We start from the raw sequence: 23289 nt of genomic DNA, 5'->3' as shown, positions 1-23289 counted from the left end.
TGCCCTCAAAGCTCATCACTAAGCTAAGGATCCTGGGACTAAACACCTCCCTCTGCAACTGGATGCTGGACATCCTGAAGGGCCGCCCCCAGGTGGTAAGGTTAGGTAACAACACGTCCGTCACGCTGATCCTCAACACTGGGTCCCCTCGGGGATGTGTGCTCAGTCCCCTCCTGTACTCCCTGTTCATTCATGACTGCATGGCCAGGCACGACTCCAACACCATCATTAAGTTTGTCCATGACACAACAGTGGTTGGCCTGATCACCAACAATGACGAGACAGCATATAGGTGTGGAGGTCAGAGACCTGGCTGTGTGGTGCCAGGACAACAACCTCTCCCTCAACGGGATCAAGACTAAGGAGATGATTTTGGACTACAGGAAAAGTAGGAACGAGCACACTCACATTCTCATCGACGGGGCTGTAGTGAGCAGGTTGAGAGCTTCAAGGTCCCTGGTGTCCACATCACCAACAAACGATCATGGTCTAAGCACACCAAGACAGTCGTGAAGAGGGCACGACAAAACCTATTCCTCCTCAGGAGACTGAAAAGATTTGGCATAGGTCCTCAGATCCTCAAAAGGTTCTACAGCTGCACCATTGAGAGCATCACTGGTTGCATCACTGCCTGGTAATGCAACTGCTTGGCCACCGACCGCAAGGCACTACAGAGCGTAGTGCTTACGGCCCAGTACATCACTGGGGCTAAGTTTCATGCCATCCAGGACCTCTATACCAGGCTGCCTTAGAGGAAGGCCCTAAAAATGTTCTAAACTCCAGCCACCCTAGTCATTGACTGTTCTCTCTGCTACCCCACAGAAAGCGGTAAAAGAACGCAAACTCTAGGTCCAAGAGGCTTCTAAACATCTTCTACCCCCAAGCCATAAGACAACTAAACATCTAATCAAATGGCTAGCCAGACTATTTGCATTGCCCCCCCCCCTCTTTTATGCTGCTGCTTCTCTCTGTTATTATCTATGCAGAAGTAATTTTAATAACTCTACCCACATTTTTATATTACCTCAATTACCTTGACTAATCGTTGCCCCCGCACGACTCTGTTCCAGTACCGCCTGTATATAGCCTCGCTGTTGTTATTTTACTGCTGCTCTTTAGTTATGTCACTTTTATTTCTTATATTTTTAGGTATTTTTCATAAAACATCATTTTTGTTAAGGGCTTGTAAGTAAGCATTTCACTGTAAGGTGGAATACCTGTTCTATTTGGCACATGTGAAAAATAAAATGTTTGATTTGCTGCAGGATTATTTTCCTGCTGTAGCAATGTAGCTCAAATTAAGATCCTACATCTGTTGCAGTCATCCTCTAAATTGGAATGCCACAAATGATGGGGCTCCATTACTTTCTCTACCCATTACCCACTGCATGCCTAGTCCCTTCCCCATAACAAAGTGTGTAATATTTCAATGTATGTCACAATGAAGTGGGGTAGAATGGGGTAAATTACACTCAACTTCTTTGGTCGACCATGGCGAGGCCTGTTCTGAGTGGAACCTGCCCAGTTAAACTGCTGTATGGTCTTGGCCACCGTGCTGCAGTTCAGTTTCAGGGTCTTGTCAATCTTCTTATAGCCCAGGCCATCTTTATGTAGAGCAACAATTATTTTTTTCAGATCCTCAGAGAGTTCTTTGCCATGAGGTGTCATGTTGAACTTCCAGTGACCAGTCAGTATGAGGGAGTGTGAGAGCGATGACACCAAATTTAACACACCTGCTCCCCATTCACCCCTGTGACCTTGTAACACTAACGAGTCACATGACACCGGGGAGGGAAAATGGCTAATTGGGCCCAATTTGGACATTTTCACTTAGGGGTGTACTCACTTTTGTTGCCAGCGGTTTAGACATTAATGACTGTGTGTTGAGTTATTTTGAGGGGACAGCAAATTTACACTGTTAAACAAGCTGTACACTCACTACTTTACATTATAATAAAGTGTAATTTCTTTAGTGTTGTCACATTAAAAGATATACTCAAATATTTACAAAAATGTGAGGGGTATACTCACTTTTGTGATATATATATATATATATATATATATATATATATATATTCCTAAATGTTTAAAATGGGAAACGATTGGAATTCCATAAGTAGAGATGGAGTCCTCCTTCGGGTTCTTGAGAGACAGTAGGGCTGATTTGGTTAGATACATTTGAGATTTGAGATTAAGCTGAATTGAACTATGATATTCAATGCATTTTGGAGCAATTGAGACACATTTTCTCGATAGAGTAAAATATTTTTTAAAATAGTATAATGAGATTAAGTGATCAGTGGAGTTTAGGGGAGTTGGTGTTATTTCCTTCGATTGACAAATTGCCTGGTCCAGGGGGTTCCATAGATAATAAAAATAGAAACGCCTTGTCTGCTGCTTCTAGTGATTGTTAACGGAGCGGAGCAATATTGCCTGTTATTCCTATGACTGAGGGATTGACACATAGCATTTTAATCATATGAATGAAATTGGAGCCTATTCCCATATATTCCAAGACAGATAGAATGGTCATATCTCTGGTCTATCAAAAGCTTTTTCTACATCGTGAGATAAATACGCAAAAAAAAATATGATTTTGGGAGTATATTAATCGGAGAGGATATGGTGGAGAGCCTTGGTTGCATGTGGATTGTAAGTTGGTCGTATTAGGCATTCATGTCTGTCCCAATAACCAGATGGAATTCAGTTCATTCTAAGAATATGCTGTTCAGGAGAATCAAAAAATGAGAAAAGAGAACATTATGAATTTGGAGCGTACACATTAAAGCTGCAATATGTAACTTTTTGGGCAACCCAACCAAATTGGGTTATGTGTTATGTGTTATGTGTTATGTGTTATGGATATGTAATTATCATTGAAAGCAAGTCTATGAAGCAGTAGATCTGTTCTATGTGCTCTATTTCTATGCTTGCAGTGCTTCATATTGCATCTTTTACTTTCGATTTTGTACACCAGCTTCGAACAGCTGAAAGTACAAAATCGTTGGTTATGGAAAATATATTTCACAGCGGTTTAGATGATACGATGATTCTCTGCACTTTACTGCTTGTTTTGTGACATAAACTAAAATTAGGCAAACTATTTGATTTTTAGCAACCAGGAAATGGTGGAGTGATTTCTGCTTAGTGTATCTTTAATAAAGGCAATATTTTTTTGCCATTATGGATACATTTAAGGAAAGTGATTCTGCCTTCTGTGTCTTCATCTTTACTCAAGATGGTGATTTCGAGTTTGTTATGTATCATAATGGTTACACCTTTTTGGGTGGCTGATATAAAATTACTAACAATATTTAATAAGCCCATGAATGCGAAACAAGACCCTCCCAGGGTTAATTTGATCCAGTTTGCTACAGCAGGAAAACAATAATGCTGCAACATTAAATGCAAATTATTATTTGGATTATATTTGGTCATTTTTGTAGGGGTCTGAAATTTCAAAATGGAACTTACAAACTTCAGACGCCTTTTTAAGCCTCAAATACACTACAAGTTTTACATTTCCTGCAAATGGAGCAAAAGTTCTGCTGCTACAGGATGATCAAAATAAGAGCCTGCATCTGTATTTGCATAATTTGAATGTCTTTTAGGTGTCATAGACTTGAATGGGAAAAATTCTGGTCATTAGCAGTGTTCAGCTGTTTAAACTAGAAACGCCATTCAAACTTTAAATTGAGCAGACTGGTCTGAAAGAGCGTATCTGATAACATTTTGAACACTAACCATGTACAATTTGCATAAAAACTCCATAGCTTTCAAAGGGAAAATGGGGATAAACCACTGCTCTTCATCTGTTTCAGCTGCAAACACCACCCCAATGCTGACATGTACAGACTGACTCAACTTAAGTAGCTTCAACAGCTTTAAGCTACCATTCCTACTTTATAAATTGTGTCCCTATTCATTTCAATGGTGGAATGTAGGCTTGAACATTCTAAACTAAAATCACTGCCACAAAACCTTCAGAATGTTCAAACTAAAATATTTGAGAGCTTAAAAACACATGTATATGGCTTATGATGATACTCACCTTAGCCTACTAAACTAGCCCACTATAACCCACTATAATAACTCCACACCTACAAGCCAGTCCAAACTAGGTCACTATAACTAACACACAGCCTATGAAAATCCTATTACTACCATTGATAATGCTGCAATTACCACTTCCAGCACTACCTCTACCACAATACTATTATTTCACAACCATAGATACTTCAAGACTAACAAGCCCACCACATTTACTTCTGTAAATGTATTTTTCTAGTTTTACTTTATCAGATATTGGTGTAAACCTGGTGAGGTCGGGATATCGATTTGATGTGAGCTTGCTCATTTGCCATCTATCAGAGATCTAGACTTAGTAACTGTGTTTGTGTGTTGATGTTTACATTGGTCCAATTGATCCACGCTCTGTCTGTTTATGAATGCAGCGATCATAAAGCATCGTATAATCTCTCTGAGAGTAACTGCTGTTAATTAGACCTACGGCACTGCTACATGTTTGTCTGTTCAGGATAGTCTACTGTATCAGCTTCAGGCCAAACTGTAACAATGATATCATCAGTCAAACACAGTCATTCCAGAGCTAGCTACAATGCTACTGTATAATCCTACGGAGACAACTGCTACGGGTTCGCTGTGGAACTATCTGTTCATTACTACCATTTGTAGATCACACCCCCCTAGTTTTGCTCTTGGCTGTCTTGCAGTTTCACTGTCAGCATTATGAGGGGCCCAGCTGGAGAGAAGTGTGTTTGCGTGCGTGCGTGCGCACGCTCATCCATGTGTGTATCAAACTCCATCTTTATATATCTCAGCATTAGTTGATTTTGGAACTTTATTGTGGAGCTTTATTTGCCTAATATACAGTATATTGTATACTTTGAATAAGAATTAACCAAAGTGGTTCTTGCCAGCCAGGAATAACGTTCTGGAAATGAGCAGCATCATTTATGCTTCAGCTCTTTTTTCTCTCTCTGTTTTGCTAGCAGCCACTGCTGACATAATGTGGCCATTTTAGGACTTGTGCACAATACAAAATGCTTGCCCTGCATGCTCTTATCACAGAGATAGAAACACTCTTGCTTGTCAAGTACATCAGCAAGGAACATAATCAGCAGAGGGGCTGAATTGAACAATCTCGTGTGTGTGTGTGTGTGTGTGTGTGTGTGTGTGTGTGTGTGTGTGTGTGTGTGTGTGTGTGTGTGTGTGTGTGTGTGTGTGTGTGTGTGTGTGTGTGTGTGTGTGTGTGTGTGTGTGTGTGTGTGTGCGTTTGTGCGTGTGTGCGTGCGTGCGTGATTGCATCCATTCCTGCATGTGTGTGTGTTTGTGCAATATGTGTGAGAGAGAGAGAGAGAGACATAAGGAGACAGAGTGGAGTGGAGAGAAGCAATCGGCAGACTCATTTTGCCTGTGTGCTCTCTAGCTTCATATTTCTATGTTAAACCCCTGCATTGCAGTGCTGCCTGCAGGTGCTGGAGAGGATGCCGTCTTTTCCCTGTCCTCTTTGCAGTCACAGCGGAGGGGAGTGAAACGTGGCCCAAATAACATTGACAACTACAAGCACCCTGTACTACGCACGCAACTCAGCACCACCACACATTGCCACTACGGACTGGGTTTATTATTTGTCCCTTTGATTTTGGTTGGTTGTTATCTTGTCTTAGCTCAGCAGTCCCCAGGGCATAACCGAACTGCTCATGCGGAGATGAAACATTGGTTTCGGGTCCAGGTTGACTGAGTTTCTCTTACAGATATATGCAGGGCATTTGGTTTGGAGGAGCAGGAGAGAAGGGGGGCCAAGGGAGGGGAGGCGGGCGGCATCCCGTACTGCAGAGGGGGGAGGGGAAACCTTGGGGATAAATAATTCATGAGCTCCAGACCACTGTTATGCTTCCTGGGTTGCCGCGGCAGCTGCACTTTGACCTTGCAGAATTTCATGTCAAATGGCACCATCATACTAGAGCTGCTGAGTCGATAATGATGACTGGTTGAATCTGGTTGGTTGCCGTTATCTGTATGTACTGTAGTACAATCTTACACCGTATTCACAACATCACTCTGACTTCATCTTACAGGCATACTGTATTTGTTGTTTGATGTTGATTGGTAACATCAGGTAATCTAAATGAGGTTAATTACTATAATGGGGTTAGTGTATTCTTTGAACAGCCCATGAACAATCTGCTCCAAAATATTGCATTCTTCAATAAAGCTTATGTGCCTTCATTAGCAGCGGTGTTGTTTGCAACAATCTGAAGAACATACTAACTCACCCACTACCATGTACACTCTTAGAAAAGGAGGTGCTAGCTAGAACCTAAAAGTGTAATTCGGCTGTCCCAACAGGAGAACCCTTTAAATAACCCTTATTGGTTCCAGGCTATAACCCTTTTGGGTTCCATGTAGAACTCTTTCTACAGAGGGTTCTACATGGAACCCAAAAGGGTTCTACCTAAAACCAAATAGGGTTTTCCAAGGGGACAGCCTAAGAACCCTTGTGCAACCCTTTTTTTCTAAGAGTTTACTGGATCATGGTTGACGCATGTCTGCTGTAAAATCTTCAGTCATGACTCATGATTGAACTGCCCTCTTCTTTATGAGCAAGGTCCTTTATATTGATCCAGTTTTGATTTATGTAACATACAGGCTATATACCCCGATTCTCTCTCTAGATCTATTGGTCTGTTTGAACAGAGGATCATAACCCATCCACCACAAACTTTAGACAAGTGACATCTAAAAAGCCTCCTCAGCCATTTCTCTGCATTTGGGTTGGTGTTGTTCTGTAGTCTGTCGGCTTCAGATTTTAAGCATAACCCTGTTCAATAGGCACAAAATAAAAAAACAACTTTAAAACAGATCATGAAAATGGCCTCTTCACATGGGGCCTGATTCAGATTTAAGAAGTGTATGCCTTTCCTGCGCACTGAGTAAATCGAATTCAACCGCTGAAAACACTCCTACTTGCTGCCAACAGGTTTCCTCATGGAGTTTTCATTCAATGGGGTTTTCAGTACATGTATCTAAAGCCATCCCTTTAAATATTGTGTACCTTTAGTTTGAATTCTCTTGACAGACTATAACATATAGAGAGAACAGGTTCAGAATTTAAAGGGTTGGGATCAATTAAGGAAAGCCATCCAAATATAGGCCTATGCACATCTCAGTTTCAGCACCAATTAGTAGATCATTTTTTTTATCTTATCTTGTAGATTATTTAGGGTTAGCAACGTATTTATTTAGCAACGTAGCCTACTTCATAAAAAACAGGTTTAGAGAGTCTTTACACACAATATTTGGGTGAATCAAAAAATACAGTGGTATGATTCATCTTGAAAGTTGCCATACAGTTGTTCAATTACAGATATATGATATATTTGAGCCAGTTTACTACAGCAGGAAAATAATCCTGCAGAAACAAGAAATGTGGATTATAATGAATGGACATTTGTGACTGACCGGCTTGATTCGGTCTTATGTAGCAACATTTTTAATGGTGTTTTTTTACATTGGAGAAAAGTAGAGACTCAGAGCTAGAAAATGGTATCATACACTACTACAGTTGTGGAATAACGGGAAAGTAATTCTGCTTTGAAAGTTTTTGTAAACCTTCTGGAGAGCTCTTCTTTGTTTACACCCATTAAGCATTGTTCACACCTTCTTAAGCCCCACTTATCTCTTCAAGGAGTCACATGTGAGGCCATGTACTAAACCGAAGACTTCCATACTTAAGGCTGGGTTATACTACGAGGCTGGGTTATACTACGTCTATCGACATTTGTCCCAGAGACGTCATGAACATTCTATTGCCGTCCGACATCAACCTTGTCATTGTTGTTATGAAAAAGGATAAACACAAAAACTACAGGCTGTATGACATCAGCAGCCTGGTGGTCCAAAATACCATAACTGGTGTATTTTAACACTAATAAACCCACCTGTTAAAAATTATGAATTTAAATCACATCAAATGTGATTTGTAACATGTGCCGAATACAACAGGCCTTACTGTGAAATGTTTACTTACCAACAATGCAGTTTTAAGAAAAAGAAGTGTTAAGTAAAAAATAGATTTATAGAAATGTGTTAAAGAGCAGCAGTAAAATAACTGTAGTGAGGCTATATACAGGGGGTACAAGTACAGAGTCAACGTGTGGGAGCACAGTTTAGTCGAGGTAATTGAGGTAATATGTACATAGGTAGAGTTAAAGTGACAATGCATAGATAATGAACAGAGAATAGCAGCAGTGTAAAAGGGGGGGGGGCAATGCAAATAGTCTAGGTAGCCATTTGATTAGCTGTTCAGGAGTCTTATGACTTGGGGGTGGAAGCTGTTAAAGAAGCCTCTCTGACCTAGACTTGGCCGTGCGGTAGTAGAGAGAACAGTCTATGACTGGAGTCTGGAGTCTTTGACCATTTTTAGGGCCTTCCTCTGACACCGCCTGGTATAGAGGTCCTGGATGGCAGGAAGCTTGGCTCCAGTGATGTACTGGGCCGTACGCATTACCCTCTGTAGTGCCTTGCGGTCAGAGGCCGTGCAGTTGCCATACCAGGCAGTGATGCAACCAGTCAGGATGCTCTCGATGGTGCAGCTGTAGAACTTTTCGAGGATCTGAGGACCCATGCCAAATCTTTCCAGTCTCCTGAGGGGGAATATGTTTTGTTGTGCCCTCTTCACCATTGTCCAGGTGTGTTTGGACCATAATAGTTTGTTGGTGATGTGAAAAAGAACCTCTCAACCTGCTCCACTACAGCCCCGTCGATGAGAATGAGAGTGTGCTCGGACCTCCTTTCCTGTAGTCCACTATCATCTCCTTTTTCTTGATCATGTTGAGGGAGAGGTTGTTATCCTCGCACCACATGGCCAGGTCTCTGACCTTCTCCCTATATGCTGTCTCATTGTTGTCGATGATCAGGCCTACCACTTTTTTGTGTCATCGGCAAACTCAATTATGGTGTTGGAGTCATGCCTAGTCATGCAGTCATGGGTGAACAGGGAGTACAGGAGGGGACTGAGCCCACACACATGAGGATTTGTGGATCTGTTGGGGCGGTATGCAAATTGTGTGGGTCTAGGGTTTCTGGGATAATGGTGTTGATGTGACCCATGACCAGCCATTCAAAGCACTTCCTGTCTATAGACGTGAGTGCTACGTGTCGGTAGTCATTTAGGCAGGTTACCTTACTGTTCTTAGGCACTATAATGGTCTGCTTGAAACATGTTGGTGTTCCAGTCTCGGTCAGGGGTAGGTTGAAATGTCAGTGAAGACACCTGCCAGTTGGTCATCACATGCTCGGAGTACATGTCCTGGTAATCCGTCTGGCCTTGTGAATGAATACTCAGATTGGCTACGGAGAGAGTGATCACACAGTTGTCCGGGCAACTGATTCTCTCAAGCATGTTTCAGTGCTGCTAGCCTCGAAGCGAGCATAGAAGTAATTTAGCTCATCTGGTAGACTCGTGTCACTGGGCAGCTCACGGCTATGCTTCCCTTTGTAGGCTGTAATAGTTTGCAAGCCGTTCCACATCCAACGAGCATCGGAGCCGGTGTAGTATGATTTAATCTTAATCTTGACGCTTTGCCTGTTTGATGATTCATCTGAGGGCGTAGCACGGATTTCTTATCAGCGTCAGGGTTAGAGTCCCACTCCTTGAAAAAGGCAGCTCTACCCTTTAGTTCAGTGCAGATGTTGCCTGTAATCCATGGCTTCTGGTTGGGGTATGTACCTCTGGTCATTGTGGGGATGATGTAATATGTACTTAAGATGCAAAATTAGATGCACTTATTGTAAATGTAAATTGGTCAAATCAGGTAACTAAAAGCATCTTTCTAACCAATGTTTTGGTTTGTTTGTAGCTTGTTAGCTAGCTACCTAATGTTAAGTTAGCTGGCTAGCCAGTGAAGATAATGACCACATCATAAAGACCATACTTCAGCTCACTTGTCTTCATTATTACAGGAAAATAAACTCACACAAGATCATTATTGATCTTAATTAATGGCGAGCCAATTACAGAAAATAGATTACGGTTGTGAGTGTGACTAAGTAAAATCAGGACATTCTACCGGATAATTTTAAAACTTGAACACTGTCTGGCTGGCCTAACGTTATATCCTAATTTGACTTTGGTTTAGGTCATGTTCTTCACATTACCATCTTTGGTAAAAGCATACTATATCTGATAAAATCAAACTTTATTTGTCACTTGCACAGGATACATAAGGTGTAGTGAAATAGTTACTTGCATAGTGGAGTCTTTTGTTTAGACATGTAACTAGCTAGCGAGCTAAACAACGAACCATAATCCCAACTCATAATGTTAGTACCCTACATGAATCCGCAGGTAGCTAACCAACCAGGTTCAATGTTAGCTAGCTAGATAACATTAGGCTACAACGAGCAATGCAAAAGGCTCTGAGATACAAATAATATTACCACACAGATCATACACATAACGTTAGCTAGCGAGCAAGCCAGTTAACGTTAGCTAGCTAGCAAACAGTACACTTTAACTTGAAATCAAATCAAATCAAAATCAAATCAAATCAAATAAGATTTTATTGGTCACATACACATGGTTAGCAGATGTTATTGCAAGTGTAGTGAAATGCTTGTGCTTCTAGTTCTGACAGTGCAGCAATATCTAGCAAGTAATATCTAACATTTCCACAACAACTACCTAATACCACACATCTAAGTAAAGGAATGGAATAAGAATGTATAAATATATGGATGAGCAATGTCAGCAGCATAGGCTAAGATGCAATAGATAGTATAGATTACAGTATATACATATGAGATGAGTAATACAAGATATGTAGACATTGTTAAAGTGGAATTATTAAAGTGACTAGTGTTCCAATTATTAAAGTGGCCAATGATTTCAAGTCTGCATATAGGCATCAGCTTCTCTGTGCTAGTGATGGCTGTTTAACAATCTGATGGCCTTGAGATAGAAGCTGTTTTTCAGTCTCTCGGTCCCAGCTTTGATGCACCTGTACTGACCTTACCTTTCTGGATGATTGATTGGAGTGAACAGGCAGTGGCTCAGTGATTGTGACATCGGGTGCTGTAGGTGTCCTGGAGGACAGGTAGTTTGCCCCCGATGATTCATTGGGCAGACCGCACCACCCTCTGGAGAGTCCTGCAGTTGTGGGTGTTGCAATTGCTGTACCAGGCAGTGATACAGCCCAGCAGGATGTTCTTAATTGTGCATCTGTAAAAGTTTGTACGGGTTTTAGGTGACAAGCCAAATTTCTTTAGCCTCCTGAGTCCACCATCATCTCCATTGTTTTGTTGACGTTGAGTGAGAGGTTATTTTCCTGACACCACACTCCGAGAGCCCTCACCTGAAAACAACTCTCTGACAAAATTAGAAACGTATAATATCTGAAATTCTTTCTAGCTAGACTTAGATGTACGCTTCTCACTCTCTGTCACAGATGCCATGGTTGCCCTTAGTTTGAAGATGCAATCTGGAGACCGGTGTTTTATTCAACAGCCTTCTTCTGTGTGTTCTCTTTTCTACTCCCTCTGCGTATTTGCAATCAAACGCCCGCATTTTCTCCATCTCCATAGCTATCATAGTCTAATTCCACCGGCCATTCCACTGATTCCAAAACTCGGTCCTCAAGAAAGTGGAGAGCAAAACTTTTTCAGTTCTACTACATGTCTTTTGGCTGCATCTCATCTGGCTGTGATTGGGAGTCTCATCAGGCGGCACACAATTGGCCCAGTGTTGTCTGGGGGAGGCCGTCAATTGTAAATAAGAATCTGTTCTTTACTGACTTCCTTAATTAAATAAATAAAATACATTAGAAAGGATTGCCTACACATACTGACCAGCTCATGTTATAGACAGAAGCGTGCTACATGGCATACCAATCCAAACGACATGTCCAGCCCATCCATTATCTCAGCCAATCATGGCTAGCGGGAAGGTTCCTCGCTTTTTCCATGGCATAACCAACTAGGCTCGAAATTGAACAATTTCATTCATATTTACAGATGGCATACATACATTCTATTAAGGCACATGACAATTCTAATGTTCCAGAAGGCATTTGTGTCAAACAACTGATTTAGATATATATTTTTTAAAGTTTATGTTCAATTGCCTCATGTGGAGTAGTAACACGTGAACATACACCTAGTTTCCTGAAACAAGTCACATTTGTGTTAGGGTTGTTTGATTTTTCATAAGGGAAAATCAAGTCTGAAATTCCTAATTGGAAATTAAGCCTCAAATACATTACAAGTTAAACATCTGATCAAATTACGATCTGACATCTCTAAATATTGGAAGGGGAGAAAACTCTAACAGTAAGTGTTGACCAATAGTCCTATAAATTTACCCTAATCCTCACCGTTCATGTAACTGATACCACAACGGTCCCGTCGGGCTCCAGGTTTAAACTGCCAGGCTGAAACCTGGAGCCTGATTCCATGATGATTCCATGAAGTGGGCTACAAGTCCAAAATGATTGAACAACTTGTAATACGTTAAATGTGATCCACTATTGCTAGTGACCCTCAGGATCAACCACACGGACATGACAGAGGAGAGAAAGGGAAACTAACGATGTAATGGAATGATGCCAAATATAGGCCTAACATTTAAGGGAACTAACACTTAAGTGACAGTTAAGAATGTGTGTGAGTATTACCGACGTTAGCTACCGATAGTGCCAAATATTTAACATGATACAAATTATTTTTTTAAAAAGGCTGAAAATAAAAACATTCTTGAACGCACAAAAGGTACGTTTGGCCCGACTGTCACTGCACAGATTTGGCTTGTCATCTCATTTGGCTCGTGTCTCCACGATTCATCCCTGCAAAATATAAGGCCATGCAATTTAAATTCTGCATAACAGCACTTCATTGTGGGAAAGGGGCACACACAGCCTACATGTCATGTTGATATGTTTCAGTTTGCTGCCATGTGACTGGGTTCACATTTGTCTCCAACCACCATAAGGTAAAATAGATCTAAAACAGTGTTACTATATATATTTACAATCCCCTTATCCAAACTGATGTACTAATTGACCTACCGTAGCTCTTATCAATAGCCCTTATCAATTTGTAAATGACAGTGAATGGAGAATGGGGAGAAAAAAAATCCACTTGAACCGACAGGTTGCTCGACCTTATTCATCACTTTTTCAAGTGTAAAGTTGACGAAATTATGAGGAAATTAAATCAAGGTCAGAATGCGACGTGTCTGTAGATACACCTCCTTCTCACGTCCATTTATTTGATCTCTGTCCCAAATGCGTACCTTGCTGGTGCTGGCTCGGAATACGAGTACAGAAGAAGGGCACAAAAAGGTCATAAAGTTCCATTTACACTTTCCTAACTCTGGTCTGAATTCCCTCCAGGGCAATTCAATGTGTGCAGGACTGGAACAAGGTGATAAAACAGGTTGTTAGATAAAACTATCCCGAGTGGACACTATGGTCTAATTAGCTTCTGAAAAAAATTGCTTGCATTTAATATGATATTTTCCTGCTGTTATCACAAAGACAATACTTTTGCCTTTCCCAACGGACTAGTTTATGGAACACCATTATCCCAGAAACCGTAGACCCACTCCAATTTGCATACCGCCCAAACAGGTCCACATATGATGCAATCTTTTTTGCAGTCGACACTGCTCTTTCTCACCTGGGAAAAAGGAAAACCTATGTGAGAATGCTATTCATTGACTGCAGCTCAGCTTTCAACAACATAGTTAAATGCTTATCACTAAGCTACGGACCCTGGAACTGAACACCTCCCTCTGGATCCTGAATTTCATGAGGGGCCGCCCCCAGGTGGTAAGTGTAGGGAACAACATATCTGCCACGCTGATCCTCAACACAGGGGCCCCTCAGGGATGCGTGCTCAGTCCACTCCTGTACTCCCTGTTCACTCATGACTGCATGGCCAGGCACGACTCCAACAGAAGGCCTGCATCCCGGATTCGCCTCTTCACTGTTGATGTTGAGACTGGTGTTTTGTGGGTACTGTTTAATGAAGCTGCCTCCCAATCCTCTTTCTATTCTGGTTAGGGCCAGTTTGCACTGTTCTGTAAAAGGAGTAATACACATCGTTGCACGATATATTCAGTTTCTTGGCAATTTCTCGCATGGAATAGCCTTCATTTCTCAGAACAAGAATAGACTGACGAGTTTCAGAAGAAAAATCTTTGTTTCTATTCATTTTGAGCCTGTAATTGAACCCACAAATGCTGATGCTCTAGATACTCAACTAGTTTAAAGAAGGCCCGTTTTATTGCCTCTTTAATCAGCACAACAGTTTTCAACTATGCTAATATAATTGCAAAAGGGTTTTCTAATGATCAATTAGCCTTTTAAAATGATGAACTTGGATTAGCTAACACAACGTGCCATTGGAACACAGGAGTGATGGTTGCTGGTAATGGGCCTCTGTACGCCTATGTACTATAGATATTCCATAAATAAATAAGCCGTTTCCAGCTACAATAGTCATTTACAACATGAACAATATCTATACTGTATTTCTGATTAATTTGATGTTATTTTAATGGACAAAAAAATAGCTATTCTTTCAAAAACAATGACATGTCTAAGTGACCCCCCCAAAAAATGTATTATTTGTTACTTTTATTTTCTATTTTCTATTTTTTACTTATCAATTATTTTTTTTACTCCTAAAGCATTGTTGGTTAAGGGCTTGTAAGTAAGCATTTCACTGTAAGGTCTACAGCTGTTGTATTCGGCGCATGTGACAAATATCATTTGATTTGATTTGACAGCATTCAGGTCCCTGAGGACTGGAGTTGCTCATCCCTTGTCTAGACATTAGGCTATTTGAAGGCAATACATTCTTGACAAGGGTCTAAATGAAACTGTTCATAGTAAGGAGAGAATCCTGCAACTTCGGTGTTAAATGTTTCCTGCTCTAATGGATTGGGATTAAGATAGGACAGAAAACTGATCCTATATCTTTGTTAAATGTTTCCCCCTCTAATGCATTGGTATTAAGATAGGAGACTGAACTGATCCTAGATCTGTGTTAAACATTTCGCCCTCTAATGGATTGGGTTTAAGATAGGAGAGTAAAACTGTTCCTAGACCTGTGTTAAACACATCCCCTCTAACGGATCACGATTAAGATTGGAGAGTAAACTGATCCTAGAACTGTGCCTATGGCCAACTTGTGGGTAGGGAGTGAGGGTAGGGAGGTGAAGAGGAGTAAGGAAGGTTTAGTGAATCGGAACGCAGCACAACAACAACTCATTACTTCTTCCAGCCAAGGCCATAACCGACCATGCACAGTGCAGATTAACATAAAGTGATGCAGCGTGAGCTGTGAGTTCACTACTGCCCCATCTGGTGAAAAGGAGTCATAACACGCTGAAACATAGCAGCGACATAGCAGTGCGCGCTAAGTGGCCTGGCTTTCACCAGCTGTTCAATTCCACACTAACGCGGATGGAGCCAAGGTATTCTTCCAGGAGGCGCCTTGTGAGAGTTCTGGAAATGAGCAGAAATAGGATTCTTCCACCAAGAAGTCCTCACTGGAATTCTGATGGAGGATTTGACTCAAACTAGAGGGGATGAGAGTGCAAGAAACTGGCAACATCTTTAAGAACATGAATGTTGCTGTTATGTTGCCACTTTGTTGTACAAATGAAAGGACACAATATGTTGGAATGGTTATTTCAGCTGGAGTTAAATGGATGAGTGGATGAGGTATGCAAAACTGCCTTGTGTTACAAAACAAAACAACATGTAATTCACCATCAGTTTAAGCGCAATCTTGACTCACATACTGTAGGGCAGACTTACTTACTCCTATTCTTGTCATGTACTGTGGGGACAATAACCTCAAGGTGCATTTAAATAACTTGAGAGTTCAAAGTTAAGGTGACATGTTTACAATATCATTACCTTTACAGCCACAGAGACATGAAACAAGAAAAGGGTTGCTACTTTGAAGAATCTGAAATAGAAAATATACTTTGATTTGTTTAATCACTTTTTTTGGTTAATACATGATTACATATGTGTTATTTCATAATTTGGATGTCTTTACTATTATTCTACAATGTAGAAAATAGTAAAAATAAAGAAAAACCCTGGAATGAGTAGGTGTGTCCAAACTTTTTACTGGTACTTTAAAGGGGTTTCTTGGCCTATAATGAGTGATTTTATACTCCTAGTCTGGCATATCAAACACTACAGATGGAGGACTGAATATTTATTCATGGTCGTATGCTGAAGATGAAATATTGGTATACACTGCAGTGCATGGTATTACCCTTTTAACTTCGGTGGAACTTTAAATAGTTTAGAAACAGCACCCTTTTCAAAAAAACGCAGTAACCACATCCCTCATCTCCCCATTCTCTCTCGCTTTCCCTATCTCCCTCCCTCTCTCTCCCCTCTCTCTTCTTTTTCCTCTTCTCCTCTCGTCTCTGTCGCTCTCCTTCCATGCCGCTCTTTTCTTCCCTCTTCGATCCCTTTCTCCTATCAGTAAATCAGTGAGCCATTCCACGACCCCTAAGAACAGAGACAAGTGGATTTGCATATGGCTCCTTTACGATGGCCATTCCATCAGATGCTAGACCGATGCGTAGCATACTGTGTGAGCAGCATCACAAATGAGGAGAGAGAAAGAGAGAGCGAGAGAGGGATAGAGAAATAGAGAGACATTTGGAGAGATTGTGTATGTTGTGAGGGAGGAGAGAATTGACAGAGGGGGGTATTTGATTGAGAGTGAGAATGGGGGGAGACGGTGTGTACAGGAGAGAGAGGGCTAGAAAGAGAGGGAGAGTACTGCCCTGCTCTGCTGCAGTGGAGAGAAGTGAGAGGGGAGACTGCAGTCTCTGCTAATGGGAGAATTCAGGGGATGTTACCACGACACTGAAACGTTAGCCCTACGAGCCTGATTATTGGATGGGTCACCCAGCCAGTGCGAATATCACATTAGACTGGTAAGACTTTCTACCTCACTCTCATTTCCTCCCTGTTAAGGATAACCAGCAGATGATATAGATATTCAGGTCATTTTGGGACAACTTTCATAATGAACATTCTTTATTATAAATGACTCAGAATGACAATGGTTCTTCTGTCATTTGAAGATTTGTCCTAGGAATCTGAAAATCGTGTGTATCTGGGGCTTCAGGTTTGCGACTAACTAAGTGGCGCTGTCCAGTGCTGAGCTGCAGAGATGCAGAAATTGGAATGTAAGTGTACCTGCAGTACCTGCAGGCTTGAGGTAGATACTACTGACCTAGATAGATTGGATAGCTTTCTCTTCTTGTCTCTTTTGCCTTACAGCCACTGAACAAGATGAGAGTGAGACAAGGACAGTAAGATATTATACAGTTTTGGAATATAGCCTGTGGGAATTACTGTTAGGACTGTTATGATCAGTTGTGATGTGTTATGTCCATTTGTTTGGCAGGAATAATTTAATTTAATACTTTTTTATTTGTTATATAATTTTCCTTATCTGTTCAGATTGTCATATATCGATAAAAGAGAGGACATGGTGGAAGCAGCTATGTCTATATTAGCCATTTTCCTTCTATCTGTAAAGTAAAACAATTAGTCATTTGATTGGTCAGATCCCAAACTCCATTGGCTACCATGGCCTCAGGCCGGCTGTAAAGTGACTGGATATCAGACAGAGGCAATTCAGCTGGATTTGATTTGCTCAGCAGCAACTAGTTTGTCTCCTGTAATGTTTCACAAGTAGCCTTGAATGGAACACGTCTTGCGGAGTGGGGTATCGTATCGTCAAGCTATTTTAAGCTTTTTAGAACACTACACTGCACCTTTTGAAGATGCACAGTCTATTGATTTGTGGACTATAGGTCAATGAAGACACAGTCCTGAATTCAATCCAAGGTGCATTATAGAGCAGCACACTATACAGCCGACAATGCGGCTTTCAAAGGCATTTTCTGGGCCGTTTGCATTCGTGGTAAATATTTCGGCTCAAATGTGAATTACCTATAGCCGTGTGTTATAAGGCACCTTGCATTGAATCCCAGCACAGACTTGACAGAATACTGTTTTGCTGTTGCTGCTGAACCATGTTTCGATCATTTCACTGTCTGTTGCCACTCTAGACAATGAATTTCCTACAGATACCATTGCATTTATGCTTGGTATCTTAGGTAAAGAACTGTACAGTTCAACACAACACAACAATTCTGAATCATATATGTTGTAATATGTCAGCTGCATTGAATCATCTCTTTACATCCAAACAATACTACACAAAGCTGTTGGTTTGACAATGTAATACTCTTCTTGATGGTAAAATGTATACAAAATGGGGTGCACATGGTTATCTTAGGCTGTCTGGATCTAGCGTCAGTGAATAACTGTTGTAGGCCTGTGTGTGTCTGTTTGTCCCCAGTGAGGACACATGTAATCAGGGTTAAACTCTGTGTTTGCCAGCCATGGTATGCCAAGTCTGCCCAATTGCCTTGCCTCTGGGACGCTTGCTGCATTGGAGAGCCTCTCACACACAGACAACAAGATACATACAGGCACATAACGTTGTTCCCACAGTGACTGTACGTACATATCCCAACCAGACACCATGGATAACAGGCAAAATCCATTGTTCCTTCCAAGCTCATCACAAAGCTAATTACATGGGATTAAACACTTCCTTCTGTAACTGGATCCTGGACTTCCTGACAGGTGGTGAGGGTAGGCAATAACACATCTGTCATGCTGACCCTCAAAACGGGGGCCCCTCAGGGGTGCGTACTTAGTCCCCTCCTGTACTCTCTGTTCACCCACGACTGCGTGGCCGCGCACAACCCCAACACCGTCAATAAGTTTGCAGATGACGCAACGGTGGTAGGCCCGATCACAGAAGATGATGAGACAGCCTACAGGAAGGAGGTCAGATACCTGGCCGTGTGGTGCCTGGACAAGAATCTCTCCCTCAATGTCAGCATGACAAAGGAGCTGATCGTGGACTACAGAAAATGGGGGGGGGGAGCACGCCCCCATCCACATCGACGGGGCTGTTGTTGAGCAGGTTGTGAGCTTCAAGTTCCTCATGTCCACATCACTAAGGAATTGTCATGGTCCACACAAATCAACACAATCATGAAAAAGGCACAACAACGCCTCTTCCCCTTCAAGAGGCTGAACAGATTTGGTATGGGCCCTCGGATCTTCAAAAAGTTATACAGCTGCACCATTGAGAGCATCTTGACTGGCATCACCGCTTGGTATGACAACTGCTTGGCATCTGACCTCAAAGGGCGACAGAGGGTAGTGCGTACAGTGGGGCAAAAAAGTAAGTGCAAGTTCTCCCACTTAAAAATATGAGAGGCCTGTAATTTTCATCATAGGTACACTTCAACTATGACAGACAAAATGAGGAAAAAAATCCAAAATCCCATGCTTCACAGTAGGTATGGTGTTCTTTGGATGCAACTCAGCATTCTTTGTCCTCCAAACACGACGAGTTGAGTTTGTACCAAAAAGATTGGTAATAACTTCAGACGGGCCTGGACATGTACTGGATTAAGCAGCGGAACACGTCTGGCACTGCAGGATTTGAGTCCCTGGCGGCGTAGTGTGTTACTAATGGTAGGCTTTGTTACTTTGGTCCCAGCACTCTGCAGGTCATTCACTAGGTCCCCCCGTGTGGTTCTGGGATTTTTGCTCACCGTTCACGGGGTGAGATCTTGCATGGATCCCCAGATCGAGGGAGATTATCAATGGTCTTGTATGTCTTCCATTTCCTAATCATTGCTCCCACAGTTGATTTCTTCAAACCAAGCTGCTTACCTATTGCAGATTCAGTCTATCCCAGCCTGGTGCAGGTCTACAATTTTGTTTCTGGTGTCCTTTGACAGCTCTTTGGTCTTGGCCATAGTGGAGTTTGGAGTGTAACTGTTTGAGGTTGTGGACAGGTGTCTTTTATACTGATAACAAGTTCAAACAGGTGCCATTAATACAGGTAACGAGTGGAGGACAGAGGAGCCAGGTCTGTGAGAGCCAGAAATCTTGCTTGTTTGTAGGTGACCAAATACTTATTTTCCACCATAATTTGCAAATAAATTTATAAAAAATCCTACAATGTGATTTTCCAGATTTTATTTCTTCTCATTTTGTTTATCATAGTTGAAGTGTACCTATGATGAAAATTACAGGACTCTCTCATCTTTTTAAGTGGGAAAACTTGCACAATTGGTGGCTGACTAAATACTGTTTTGCCCCACTGTATATCCCAGTACATTACTGGGGCTGAGCTGCCTACCATCCAGGACCTGTCAGAGATAGGCCCTAAAAATGATCAAATACCAGCCAACCAAGTCAGACTGTTCTCTCTGCTACCGCATGGCAAGCGATAACAATGTAACAAGTCTGGAACCAACAGGACCCCGAACAGCTTCTACCCCAAACTATAAGAATGCTAACTAGTTAGCTAAATATTTAACCAATAGCTACACGAAATATCTGCATTGACCCTTTTTGCACTAACCTTTTAAAATGTACATACACTGCTGTTACTGTTTATTATCTATCCCTGTGCTTAGTCACTTTATCCCTACCTATATGTGTATATTTACCTCAATTACCTCATACCCCTGCACATCGATTCAGTACTGGTACCCTGTGTATATAGCCAAGTTATTCATTGTGCTATTATTGTCACGGGATACTAGGAGTGGTGGATTGGAATCAGGCGCAGAGAGCAGGGTTCAGTATATGGTGAATTTATTATCCGGCAAACAAACGGTCACGCCAACACACAGGGCGCATAGAATAGACATAGAATAGACATAGAATAGACATAGAATAGACCAGCCCAAACACAGGACAGTCCGGAGAATACACACAATCCAACAGAGTAACAAAAACAATCCCGCACAAAACAAGGGCGGGACAACCTACTATATATAGGGAAGCTAATAAACTAAAACACACACAGGTGAAACTAATAAGACAAAACCAACAGACAAACGAAAAAGGGATCGGTGGCGGCTAGTAGGACGGTGACGACGACCGCCGAGCACCGCCCGAACAGGCAGGGGAGCCAACTTCGTCGAATTATTTGATTTATTTATTCCTTGTGTTATTAAAAAAAAAGATATCTCCATTGTGGAGAAGGACCCATATGTACTCATTTCACTGTCAGTCTACACCTGTTGTTTATGAAGTGTTGTGGGAATTGTCTTACACAGGGACACTCAAAGTCAATGTTAAACAAATCATTGTTTGTTGTCAGCGCACTGGTGAGGGTCCAAACAACTCAAAGCATCATGGTACACGTCAATCAGGAGCTCTTCATGGGCAGACCCAGCAGTTGTCTTTTATACAGCTATACACAGACAAGTTATATATGCCCACACCCGTGTTTCATTCATGTGACCGACCAATATTGTTTCAAAACATGTGACAGACCAACACCTCACGAGGCTTCTCCTCTCTAAGCTGAGACCTTGAAACTGAGATGTCTTTCGTTTGTTCTCGGTCATTCGTTCTCAAAACACGGTCTGGGCGTACTGCCAAATTGCAGCTACTGATAGGTGTGATTTGTACAGTCAGCCACTTGCATGAACACAGCAATTGGTTATTGGAACAGCGCTTGAATAGAACAATGTTTTATTTGACACATGCAAGCACACACATACACATGCACACACGCACGCACTCACAAACACCCCCACACACACTGCTACCATTACAACCCCATTGTGTATATATATACTATAAGCAGATAGTCTTAATTTATATCCAGTTTCTATCCATTTTCAATAGTTTACAAACCAACACTCCTTCACTGTGTATGAAAATATTGTAAACCATCATTCTCCAATGATGGTATTTTGCATCAGCTAATTCTCCAGAGAGTGTTTGTAGATGTCAGGAGAGATGGATCGGGGTAATCTATTACCAGACGAATACGATTTAAGAGATGCCTCTGTCTTGTGAGTTGTAAATCTACTCTCTTCTCGTCATCTGCCATTATTGATTTTGTGAGTAATGGATCTTACAACCAATTCCATAAGTGCAGAATAGAGGATTATGCCTGTGTCATTTTTCACCTTAGATATCCTTTCCTGGGAGAACAACAGAATAGGGACAATAGGGACGCAGAGCCGAACAATGCCCATGTGGGAACAAATAGCTCTTTATTCTACACATCGTTGAGTGGCCGGCTTGAGGTTAGAGGCACCCTTTTCATACTATTGTGCCATTGCTCAGCCCTACCCAATCAAAGATGAGCATGACTCACAAAGAGTATCAACGTGATCTGTAAATGTTAATCATATTCTGGTATCACCCCTGAGAGTGACCAGGGTGTAGCTCTGAATTCTGGGACATAATTTGTCAGACTCTAATGTACATTCCCTATTCTTCTCTCCTGTCGCTGCCCATGAGAGCAACACAGAACTGGCACAGAATTATATGAAGCTTGCTAAGGCCTGAGAGGAGAATTGATTTTGTCAGTATGTTTGTAGTATATAGAAATCCCTAAAGAAGACAGATGCTGTATGTGTAAGTGAAAGTCACCCAGTTAAATACTACTTGATTAAAAGTCGAAAAGTATTTGGTTTTAAATATACTTAATTATCAAAAGTTAAAGTAAACGCTATAATTCATTTCAAATTCCTTATAGTATGCAAACCAGATGGCACAATTGTAAACAAATGTTAACAAAGCCAGGGGCATATTCCAACATTCAGACATCATTTACAAATGAAACATTTGTGTTTAGCGAGTCTGGTATGACCACGTGTTCTTGTAGCGGCTTTCATCGGAAGAGGAAGCATCAGACCAAAATGCAGCAGGGTACGTGTTCATCTCTAATAATCGCACTGAACACAAAACAACAAACAAGGAAAAGCGAAACAGTCCTGCAAGGTGAATAACACTAAACAGAAATTAACTACCCACAACCTAAGGTGGCAAAACAGGCGACCTAAGTATGATTCCCAATCAGAGACAACGAAAGGCAGCTGTCCCTGATTGAGAACCATACCAGGCCGAAACAAGGAAATACAAAAACCTAGACATACAAACATAGAATGCCCACCCAAATCCCACCCTGACCAAACAAAGATAGAAACATACAACGCAATCTACGGTCAGGGCATGAATTTGACAGTATTTTTGGGTGTCAGGGATAATAAATGGGAGTAAAAAGAACATATTTTCTTTAGAAATGTAATGGAGTAAATGTAAAAGTTATAAATAGTATATAATATTTAAAATACAGATACCCCAAAAAACTACT

General features: G+C 41.4%; 1 protein-coding gene across 4 annotated transcripts in view; it reads left to right on the top strand.

Moving 5' to 3' along the window:
• LOC118399949 (synaptotagmin-2-like) overlaps positions 1-23289 on the top strand; it is a 67323-nt gene that overhangs the window by 22849 nt on the left and 21185 nt on the right. Inside the window, exons 1-2 of one of the 4 annotated variants that reach the window (XM_035796188.2) lie at positions 16825-16996; positions 17147-17251. The exons of 2 other annotated variants lie outside the window; for them this stretch is intronic. The gene's annotated coding sequence lies outside the window, so the exon portion shown is untranslated. Of the gene's footprint in view, positions 1-16824; positions 16997-17146; positions 17252-23289 lie in introns of those variants that run through there. One more of the 4 variants, XM_035796186.2, reaches the window with a different exon arrangement.

The sequence above is a fragment of the Oncorhynchus keta genome, chromosome 21, assembly GCF_023373465.1.
Source record: "Oncorhynchus keta strain PuntledgeMale-10-30-2019 chromosome 21, Oket_V2, whole genome shotgun sequence".
Lineage (NCBI taxonomy): Eukaryota > Metazoa > Chordata > Actinopteri > Salmoniformes > Salmonidae > Oncorhynchus > Oncorhynchus keta.
This window is presented reverse-complemented; position numbering and strand designations above follow the sequence as displayed.